Source organism: Scyliorhinus torazame, chromosome 1, assembly GCF_047496885.1.
Source record: "Scyliorhinus torazame isolate Kashiwa2021f chromosome 1, sScyTor2.1, whole genome shotgun sequence".
NCBI classification, from domain to species: Eukaryota; Metazoa; Chordata; class Chondrichthyes; order Carcharhiniformes; family Scyliorhinidae; genus Scyliorhinus; species Scyliorhinus torazame.
Genome location: NC_092707.1, coordinates 352,584,615 through 352,596,825, shown reverse-complemented (window position 1 = coordinate 352,596,825; position 12,211 = coordinate 352,584,615).

Sequence of the window (12,211 nt, the reverse complement as noted above, 5' to 3'; positions counted from 1 at the left end):
CAAAGGCTGATGGGAAAGTCAGCCAACAAGACAAAAACCAGCAGCTGCTGGTTGGCTGTGTATTTACCTCTGGAAAGGCCAAACAATATCGATACCAGCAACCATCAGCATAACAAAACAACAGCCATCTGCATACTAATGAGCAATCCCCAGGAACAATAAGCAACATTTAGACACACAAAGCAAAACCAGACTCTTCGGCGCCAGCAGGAGCCTACACAAAAGGAGCACCTCATGACCGCCCGTCGATCAGGGAACCGCTCCAGCATTAGAGAAAATCGAAACAAGCGATTGGGACAAAGTCCAATCACTTGGGACCAGGTACAGGGTCCGCCCCGAAAGGCGGGAAGCCCCTGGGGACTATAAGAATTGAGCCTCAAGTTCAAATCGCCCCTTTCTTCACCTCTTCTTCATCTCTTCGCTCTCTTCACGCTCTTCTTCCTGCCCGGGTCACCCAGCAACAACGAACCAACATTGACCGTGACCGGTGCAGTGACTCCAGTGATCATCGAACTCGTAAGTCTTAATTCAACGCTCGCTACGAGATAGGCGTTCCTAGCTACCAATCCATACCAACTTCGAATCCCGCAGACTCAGAACCCGAACGAAAGGCCATTTGTTCCCCTGACCTGGTGGGCCAGTCCGAAGCTAAGTACAGGCCTGTTAGTTATAGAAGTAGCTTAGATGTAGAATTTGTGCATGAGTAGCGATTACTGTGTATAATAAATGTGCTTTGATTTAAATCTTACTAATCGGTGTATTGGATTATTGATCATTACTCGGACTTGAACCTCGTGGCGGTATCATAAAGATACCTGGCGACTCGAGAGCAAAGGTAATAAAACAGAGCAATTGAACCAAGGAGAAAATTAGCAACATTATTTGGCAACATCCTAACGGGACCCAATCTAGAAGTGGAAAACCACTCTGGGAGAACCCAGAATTTGAATTAGAGATCCAATTGGAAACAGAAAACCACAAGTGTTTAAGCAGTTCTGATCAATACTTCATAATTCGGAAGTGTGTGTATGCATGCGTAACTAACAGGGCGATAAGGTAAAACTGATAGATTTTTTGTTGCGACAAAACTGTCGGAAGTTTGTGTATCGGAAAGTAGCGAAAGCCGTACCCGTATTTACAGCACCGCCTTAATACCCCTGTCCCAAATTTGAAGAGCAGAATTCGGATAGGAAAGATGGCAATGCAGGTAATGCAACGCCTAATGAACCCAGAGGAATTTGTGGTTACAGCGACCAGCAGCAGTAGTGTGGGACAATGTCCCATTTGGGAGGAAGTGATCAGGAAATATCTCAAAGGGAAAGGATGGCCCCTTTGGAATTAATTCTGTGACAACGAGGAATCAGGTCCCGGGAGTATAGGACATACTTGGTGGGAGAACCTGAGCAAGAGCCACAAAAAGAGCTAAGGGAAAGCTCGCAAGCCGATGGCAATTGTGTCCTGCTTGGCACAATTGCGAGGCACAGAGGAGGTCGTTAGAACGCTCCGGAAAGAAGTTGAGGGCATACATCGAATGAGTAAGGTCGATGTAAGTGAGGTAGAAAAGGAGAATTTGGAATTGAAAAGGAAGTTGGCAGCAAAAGATGGAGAGGTGGAGGATGCCAAAAGGGCACACCAGTCTTGTCTGGCGCACTTAAGCAGCTTCCAGTCTCAGTATGAAAAGGCCTATCAGGACACGCAACGTGCAGTCCTGGTACGTGAAGAAACAGAAAAGCAGGTAGAGGCATTGCAGAGACAGTGTAGTGATCTAAAGGCAGCATTAAGAGCACTCCATGCTGCCACCACCGAACAAAGACAAAGCACGCTAGATCACGCAAAGTGATCGTTCTATGTTCTATGTTCTATGTTCTATGTGCCGGAAGCAGATTGCAGAGCTGCAATCGCTGCTTTCAGTTCAGAAAGGTTTCCAGGAAACCTTTGGAGACAAATTAGATCAGGAAGACGGCTCTGATTGGGAAGAATTGAACAAAACAGCGCAGAGATATGTTCAGGGAACATGTGCGCAGGGAAAGCCACAAAAAAGGAAAGCGCCCCAACCCCCCACAAAGCAGATAGTTCAAGCTCCAATGAACCCAGTAACCACCCACCGCACAGCCACATCGGACGATGCGGAATTTCTATACTCCACCCCCTTAACAGTGACCCAATTACGGGATGCGTGCGATCGCACTGTTCCTCCTCACCTCAGACCCCCACCATTTATTTGCCACAGTCAAGCATCAGGCGACCATGTACGGCCTGGATGAGCGAGAGCATGTAAAGCTCACAGTTTTAAGTTTAGACCCTTCAGTAGCAGCAGCCCTTCCCGACCCACAGAATGTAGGGGGAGGCACCCTTGCAGAAATGAATACCGCGATCCTGGATGCGATCGGGTACAACAGGGGTGACCCCGTAGAAGGCCTCAATAAGTGCAGGCAGGAAAAGACAGAACTCCCCACAGCGTTTGCTGGATGCCTGTGGATTCATTTCACAGCAGTTTTTGGAAATTTAGAACGTGCCCATTTGTCCCAAGACGGTTTGGCCAAATGGACCCGCACCCTTATCTCCCATGCCACAGAGGCAGGACAAAAAGCCTGTACGAATTATGACCCCTCAGAGGAAGCCCACAATGAGAAGTGGGTTTTAAAAAGATTGTCCCACACCTGGGAGCAGTCTGTACAAAACAAACCCGCAGTTAGGAAACCCGAGGAACAGCAGGAAGAGCAGGCAGACATGCATCCAGTTAAAACGCACCAGAACCCCGCATGGGTAAACGAAGGAAGGAACAGCCCCACCCAGAAACCACCGGAATGTTACAATTGCGGACAATTAGGACATTACGCACACGAATGTCAAGCCCCCCTGAAACAGCAACGGGATCAGCCCACAAATGCTCCCCGAACCAGCAAAGACACCAACAGCCCCGACCCCCCACCCAGGGAACCATACCCAAGGGAACAATGCACCAGAGAGCCTGCTCCACCTTATGTGTCCCAGGGGTCATGTTACAACTGTGGGCAGTCAGGACACTTCGCCCGAGATTGCAGGAGACCCCCACCAGCTAGACTAGCCCCCAGATATGAAGGAGAACACCACCCACAGCAACTACAAGGTCCCAGCTGCCCCATGCAAACTGTGAGTGCTTACCCACCACTTCTCATGGCAGCGTTACCTCAGCAAGGCCACTTCATTTTTGTTTCACTCCTCCTTCCTTTCTTCTTCGGTCACGCTGCACTCCCTCCATATGCTAGTTACACCCCAGCCCAAATGTGATTTATGATGTCCTGTATTCTGATGGAACCTGCAGCATGTTTTATGTTGGTTGTAAGTTTGTTAAATGTTGTATGTCAGACAGGAAAAAACATTTTCACGGCCCCACGCCTTTTCGGCCGAAACCTCTGAGGACTTGCCCACAGAGACTCACTATTGCCAGACACTAGTTCAGTGGAACTAGCTTGTCTGCAGAGACTTGTTCAGGTACCAGACACCCGTTAGTAACTGCCCTTCTGGTTCAAAGGAGAGAACCACTACGGCAGCCCCACCACGATGACTACATTTCTTGCCCGTTCTTGTCGGTTGCTCAGGCAGTGGAGAAACGGCTTGGGACCCGCCCTGCCTGGGAACCCCCCCTCTGGTCAACTACGCTTGGGTAGGAGAGACACGGCATTGGTAGCCGTCCTACCCGGGGACTCCATCCAACTCTTACCCGTCGCAGCCCTTACGCATCTCATTTTGGAAATTTTAGTTCAAAAAGTTTTGTTTTGTTTCAGGTAACCCTTAGGTTGCTAACCACATGCTTTTTACATCCTGAAACATTTGGATGGTAAATTGCGCAGTCTACGAGAAGGCTCGCACTGGTTCATTATTGGGAGTGTGTCTTGTCCGAAAATTTGGTTTTTGAAAAAAAAATGAGGGAGTCACACATAGTGACCAATTATAAAGGGAGTAATTGGCACTAAAGGACAGACAGACTATCGTACGAGATGTTAAACAAAGATAGTTACAGACACTATGCTTGTTTCCACAGAACTCCAGAAGCTACAGGAACGGAGAAGAGAAGGAAAGAAAAGAGAAGAGCCATGAGGACTTCCTCCACATGGATCAGCATCATACTAATAGACATTTGGTTGCGTGTGAACGCGAACCCCATGACTTCAAGCCCCCCCCAGCCATTAATGTTTCACTTCCCCACAGTACCCAGAGCCCAGTCACCAGCGACACCACATCATCTTGGTGTGACAGGTTTATAACCTGGTACTCTCTGTCATATGTAATAGAAACCTTACTGGTATTGACGATACTCTGCTGCATCGTGCAGACTATGCGTCTATGGAAATGGAGGAGAGCCTACCGCGCTCGAACCCCAGTATGTAGGATCAGATCCCCTATTTTTGGATACGACCAGACTCCCGACCCCCGCGATCTATAATAAAGAGCATTCATTTGCGGTTTTATTGTAAATAAAGAAATGTAAAGAACTGTTCATGAGCAAATTGTATGATCCTGAGCTTGACTGCCAAGCCAGGAAAACTGTGTATAAACTGCTACGATTTTGTTTGTATGGTTGAGGAAGGTAGAATGATGAAATGTTTAAGTGCGTGTAGTGTACTAAGAATAGTTAGAGGTTCCCAGTTTATTGTTTTGTAATGCATGTCCCTGTTTGACATAGCGCCCTTAGAATTGTCCGTAAACATTTTTTTGCTTAGTTATGGTTAGTGTAGAGGCCATGAAGGAAGTGCCCCCCCCAGGTCAGGGAATGGAAAGCAACATAGTTATGTGATCCTTCACGCTTCACGTTAGGATCACAAGGAAGGAATGTAGCCACTTAAAATGACCAACTCCCGATTCAAAATGGCGAATGGCAAAGGCTGATGGGAAAGTCAGCCAACAAGACAAAAACCAGCAGCTGCAGGTTGGCTGTGTATTCACCTCTGGAAAGGCCAGACAATATCGATACCAGCAACCATCAGCATAACAAAACAACAGCCATCTGCATATTAATGAGCAATCCCCGGGAACAATAAGCAACATTTAGACACACAAAGCAAAACCAGACTCTTCGGCGCCAGCAGGAGCCTACACAAAAGGAGGTGAACGAGCACCTCAAGACCGCCCATCGATCAGGGAACCGCTCCAGCATTGGAGAAAATCGAACCAAGCGATTGGGACAAAGACCAATCACTTGGGACCAGGTACAGGGTCCGCCCCGAAAGGCGGGAAGCCCCTGGGAACTATAAGAATTGAGCCCCAAGTTCAAATCGCTCTTTTCTTCACCTCTTCTTCTTCACCTCTTCGCTCTCTTCACGCTCGTCTTCCTGCCCGGGTCACCCAGCAATAACGAACCAACATTGACCGTGACCGGTGCAGTGACTCCAGTGATCATTGAACTTGTAAGTCTTAATTCAACGCTCGCTACGAGATAGGCGCTCCTAGCTACCAATCTGTACCAACTTCAAATCCCGCAGACTCAGAACCCGAACGAAAGGCCATTTGTTCCCCTGACCTGGTGGGCTAGTTCAAAGTTAAGTCTCGGCCTGTTAGTTGTAGAAGTAGCTTAGACATAGAATTTGTGCATGAGTGGCGATTACTGTGTATAATAAATGTGCTTTGATTTAAATCTTACTAATCGGTGTATTGGATTATTGATCATTACTCGGACTTGAACCTCGTGGCGGTATCATAAAGATACCTGGCGACTCGAGAGCAAAGGTAATAAAACAGAGCAATTGAACCAAGGAGAAAATTCGCAACAGGGGTTTAGTCCCCGGATCTAAAGGAGCAGCCTAACGCAATGACTGAACTATATCATGATGTGGAGATGCCGGCATTGGACTGGGGAGAGCACAGTAAGAAGTCTTACAACACCAGGTTAAAGCCCAACAGGTTTGTTTCAAATCACTAGCTTTCGGAGCACAGCTCTTTCCTCAGGTGAACTGCTTCCGCAGCCGCCACACTGAGTTCATGAACGGTGAGAGCATACGTAACCCAAGCCGTCGGGAACTCGGCCGGTCAGGGACGGAGCATTGCGGGGCAGGCCTGAGACGGTGGCCTGAGGCGGTGGATAATCAGCGCGGCCTACTCCGTGAGTCAGCCCTGCGAGTGACCATCACGGACCCGGCGATTCCCGCACCGTTTTTTGTGGGTTCTGATGTTGTTCCACACGGCACCGGTACGAGTGGTTAGCACTGCTGCCTCACAGCAACCAGGGACCTGGGTAGAATTCCGGCCTCTGGTGACTGTATGTGTGGAATTTGCACTTGCTCCCTGTGTTTGCATGAGTTTCCTCCGGGTGCTCCGGTTTCCTCCCACAGTCCAAAGATGTGCAGGTTAGACGGATTGGCCGTGTTAAATTGTCCCTTAGCCTCCAAAAGGTGATGCACTATCAATTACGACGAGACGAGAGTAGAGAGTAATCGAGGCTTTATTACACAGAGATGTGTGGCCTCCGACAGCTGCTGCCGAAATGGCTGCAGTTCGGAGAGCACACACATTTATACTCCGCCTACTGGGCGGAGCCAGCAGGCAGGGATCTACCCCCGTGCCTGTAGTACAGGGGCCTTAACGTAATACCCTCGTACACAGTGCAGTACATACAATATAATACAACAGTGGTGACTACCACAAAAGGTTTACTGAGCTATGGGGATAGGGTGGGGTTGTGGGCCTAGGTAGGGTGCTATTTCCAAGGGTCGGTGCAGACTCAATGGGCCGAATGACCTCCTCCTGCACAGTTGTGATTCTATCTAAATCTTGAATTGTTCGATGTGATGTGAAGTCAGCTATTTATTTATAAAGTTAGTGGCCTGTACAGACTTCACTTGCTTCTGAGGTGGTTCAAATGACCATAAAACATAATCTGAAAGTATGTTTTTTAAATAAGTGCGCATCGGGAAGCTGTGAAATCTATCCTGCAACATAAAGGGAGCGATTGCACAGAATCAGCAGCCATGGTCAAAATTTCAGGTGCAAGCTTTACAGAAGACTCTCTGATGTACATGTACATGAGACTATAACTAACTGGTCATGAACTGGGGATTAAACTTGGAGCTCTCCTGGTCTCGGATGGCTCAGTATCACAGTGCGTAGTATATTTATTTACTCCACAGTCCTTCAACCATTTCACTTCAACCTTAATGACTCAATAACTGTTAAACCATATTGATTCTCATTTTCCCACAGTAAAAACAGATGTTATCCCCCAAATACTGATTAAATCCCACTTTTAAAATGGAATTTGTCTTATTCTGTCACTATGAGCCCAAGACCCAGCAGATGAATAGTTTGTTCTTGTTCTGTTTCCTATATAATGTTCAAGCTCTCAGTGAGTTTCTCTTTCATTCTTGCCCCCCTCCCCCCTCCCCCCCCCCCCCCCCCCCCCCCCCCCCCCCACCCGCCATGCCATGATGTACTTTGCTTATGGCAAGCAGCTAACCCAATGAATTCTCCACTGCCTTGCGCCATGGTATGGAGGAATCACTTTAAGAAGCCTAGGATGAGGCCTAGGAAGGTGGCACTGTTGCCTCACAATGTCAGGGTCTCAGGTTTGATTCTGCCCTCGGATGACTGTCTGTGTGGAGTTTGCATGTTCTCCCCGTGCCTGCGTTGGTTTCCTCCGGGTGCTCCGGTTCCATCCCAAGGATGGGCAGGTTCGGTGAATTGGCCACGCTAAATTGCCCATAAATTAGGTGGGGTTATGGGGCTAGGAGTGGGGGATTGGGCCTAGGTAGTGTGCTCTATCGGAGCAAGGGCTGGTGCAGACTCGATGGGCTGAATGGCCTCCTTCTGCACTGTAGGGCTTCTATGATTCTATTCTATGATATGAGGATGGGTAGTGTGCGTGTGGGTTACGGGGTAAGTCCCAAGCCACCATGATATGGTCAGCCTGTGGCTAAGCCTAGTGTAACTTTAGAGCTTTCTGAATGTTTAAAAGGTCGACTGTCACCCCCATCTATAGGATCAGGAATAAGCCATTCATTTTCCGGAACATTTTGGGCCAGAATTTGCGAGGAGTGGCAATCACAGTCAGATTGCCACTCTGCTCCTTTTTGCTTACCTTTGCCAGAAGAACACAGGCGGGATTCTCCGTTCCCCGACCCCAATTCCGCAACTGGTGGTCGGGCAGAGAATCCCTTTTGATGCCGAAATCGGGGGCGGCGCCTGTTTGACGCAGGTTTTGTGTGCTTCACCCACTCCGAAATGGCATCATTGTGGCGCGTGCTGCACGCCATTGGGACGGCCTCAGCGCGTCACCTGAAGGCCCTTCCCCGATGCTCCGCCACCGATGGGCCGAGTTCACGACGGCGCGGTTTACTCATGGCCTCGGTTGTGCGGGAACCCGGCGTGGCGGCTGCGGACTATGTCCAGTGCCGCCACAGTCGTGTGGGAGCTGTGCTGCTGGCCTGGGGGGCTTCTGCGAGGGCTGGGGCGATTGGTGGGGGGTGTCCAGGGGGTGGCCAGGGGGGCACTATCTAGCAGATCGGGTCGTCGCACGTCAGGCACCATGTTTTACGGCGCAACCGCTGCAGGTCATCGCCGTGCGCATGCGCGGCCACGGACCCGGCCATTCTCCAGCAGTTTATTTTGTGGTGGCCGGATGTTTTATGTGTCGCGGCTGCTCGCCCCTCACCAATCACAGCATCGATGAGGGGGCACCGCTGGTTTTTTACACGTTAAACGCCACAGATCCTCCGCACTTAGTCTCAGAATCGGGGAATCTGGCCCCACATTTCTCACCCAGGGAGCGTGCATAACAGCTACATCCTGGGGCACTGGAAATTCTCGGCACCTTTGAGGACCACCCCAGGATGACGGGTTGGCCCATGGGGGACAAAAGTTACCCGCTGAGGTCATGGCTGATAATGCTGGTGAGGGGGCCTGAGACCGAGGTATAGACCCTTTATAATGAGGCCTATGCTGCTATCCATGCTGTCATTGAGCGATGCATCGGATTGCTCAAGATACGGTTCCGATGCCTAGACCGCCCTGGTGATACCCTGCAGTGCACCGGCCAGAGGGTCTCCCACTTTGGGGTTGTCTGATGTGCCATCCACAACCTGGTACAGCAGCGGGGAGACATGCTGGAGGAGGCAGACCAGGAGGGGCTTGGAGGATGAGCAGGAGGATGGAGGACAGGAGGCGGCAAGGGTCCGACATGCAAGGAGGACCAGGGAGGCCCTCATCATCTCCAGATTCTCATAAGACGAGGCTATGTCCGTCACTCAAGGGCCGAATGGCCTCCTTCTGCACTGTAAATTCAATGATAATCTATGATTAATCTATGACAAAGGTTCGGCACAACATCGTGGGCCGAAGGGCCTGTTCTGTGCTGTGTGCTGTATTTTCTATGTTCTATGTTCCTCCCCCTATTTCCCTCTTTCAGCAATGTCTACTTGATCCGGGACACTTCACTCAGCGACTGTGACATGATGTCTAGGCCCTCAGCCATGGTGGTCACTGACTGAGCCATGCCTTGGACATCACTCAAGGTGCGGACATCGTGCTCCAGGTTTTCCACTGCGGTCGCCACCCCAGCAGAGTTGGCCTCGGTGCCACGCATTGTTGGCGCCATCTCCTGTACCTGAAGCTTTGGGACTCCTCCAATCGGTCTAGCAGTCGCTGGAGTATCATTAACATCTCTTTCTGAATCTAACGATTGTGTCCTATCATCTGCATCAGATCTGCGAGATCCTTGTCCAGATGCTCAGCATCTGGCTGTGACCCAGCTGTGTCCTGGCATCCAGCAGACCTCCGACTGCTGTCTCCTTTGGATGTTCCTGCCACCACTGATGTGAATCAGCAACTGTGTGGTGCTCACCAGATTGTGCCCCAGAAGCCTGTCCACTAATGTTTCCCACCTAGTGGTGCATCTCTGCACTGGTGGAGGGTGGGGGTGACAGCTATACCACATCGACGGTGGTCTCCTCGGAGCTCTACTCCGACGTGCTCCTTTGGGTGATGGGTGAGATATGACTCTGGATGGCCCAGCCTCACCAACTGGGAAATTGACGGGTGACAAATGGAATTGATGCCAGGAGAGAGGTGGGGCAGGATTCTCCAGCTGTATTCGCCGGTGACCAGAAAATCCCGCCAGAGGTCAATGAATTTTTCCGTTGCCGGCAGCTTGTCAGTGGTGGGCGGGATGGAAGATCCAAGTCTGTGGTAACTTTACCCTTGCAAAGTGCGGCACGGTGGAGCAGTGGTTAGCACTGCTGCCTCACAGCGCCAGGGACCCGGGTTCAATTTCAGCCTCTGGTGACTGCCTGTGTAGAGTCTGCACGTTCTCCCCGTGTCTGCGTGGGTTCCCTCCGGGTGCTCCACTTTCCTCACACAGTTCAAAGATGTGCAGGTTAGGTGGATTGGCCTTGCTAAATTGCTCCTTAGTGTCCAAAAGTTAGCTGGGGTATTGGGTTCCAGGGATAGGAAGGGGGCAGGCCTAGGGAGGGTTGGTGCAGACTCCTTCTGCACTGTAGGGACTCTAAGTGTGAAGTTATCCACTTTGGTGGAGTATTATTTAAATAGCGATAGATTGGGAATTGTTGATGTGAAAAGGGACCTGGGTGTACTTGTGCATCAATCACTGAAAGCAAGTTGTATAAATATATGTTGTTCTTATCACATCGCTGTTGGTGGGAACTTGCGGTGCACATATTGACTGCCATTTTCCTACATTACAACACTGCAAGCTCCCACCTGAAAAGCACTGCACGAATGCAGTCTTTCTTCCTTTGTTCCTCCATTCAGGTCAAAGGGAATGTGGAAGAATGTATTCTGCTCTGCAGCGGGGCTCTCTCTCGGTTTTCAGGGCAGAGTGTGAGAAGCTCTGCAGAATCACTGAGCTGTGAGTTCATCCCTGACATCTCGTGTTGCAAAGCGCTGATGTGTCCCCGTCCCCCCCCCCGCCCCCCCCCCCCTCTCTCTGCTGCTTCCTCTCCGTCTCCCAGGTATTCCTCACTTAATGGCGACGACTGCAGCTGTTCCTGAGAGCGGCACTTTGACCTTTTAATTAGGACCCCACTAGCCTGGGGTGGGCGCCTGGCACGCAGCCACATACAGTTCAGTTAAAATGGTGGAGACGACCCCCCAGCCCCCAAGCTTCTCACTGCACCGTTTCCATTTAGTGCGCAGGGTGAGGGGAGGGCTCTAATTGGCTCTAAAAATTCAGGTTTGAATCTTAAAAAGCTCTCACTTTCTGGAAAAGTTTGAATAAACTCCAGAAGCAGCGGCCACTAGAATGTGAACTCAACTTTGGAAATATCCTACTTACATGTAATGGAAATTTACCCTGAGGCCCAGTCAGTCAGCATCCCCCCGTGAATACTAAAATTCGAACAACAGGGAGGATGAGAAGCAGCTTGTGAACGTTGCTGCTGCTTTGTAAGGGAAAGCTAAAAGATATAAAACACCATGAGCTGATCACAAAGGATATTCTAAACGGAGTCGTCTGAAGGTGCACAGCAGTATTGAATCGAGATCTACTCCTGAACAGTTCGTCCCTGGCTCTCTGCTGTGGCAGCTGAGCGATGGTATGGTTGTGTTTGCCAGTGCTGTGGAATGTGCAGAGAATGTGCCAAACAAAATTATTTCTTTCAGTGTGTAAAGAACTCCAAGGACTTTTTTATTTTCAACTTGCAGTGTGCGTCCAGGCACCAGAAAACAACTTGCATTATTTGAAATTTGCAATTACTTCTCCCTTTACATTGCGCACATCAGACTTCTTAATTTTTAGCTTGGGGTGAACATAATTTGGTTTCTAAATGCTTCCCATTATGGCCTGCATTGTTTCAGCGTTTACTACACATCGACAAATTCCAGACTTACTTGTGGTTTTCAACAGTGAAAATACCAAGGAGGGATCATTTTCAGAACTGAAATCAGTTAAAATCATCTTGAAAAACACTTGTGCATTTAAAAAGTGCTGCAATACTTTTGTACTTCTTTTTCATTGCAGGATAGGAACTGCTTCAATCATTATCAACAATCTACTCCGTTAGTATTTCATGAGTGTGAGATAAAGGTTTGTGCATGTGGCAAAAAACAGTAGCTTATCTATAGGAAGAATCATAGAATCATGGAATCATAGAATTTTCAGTGTAGAAGGAGGCTATTCAGCCCATCGAGCCTGCACCCGCCTTCGGATAGAGCATCCTACTTAAGGCCATGCCTCCACCATATCCCCATAACCCAGTAACCCCACCTAACCCTTTGGACACTAGGG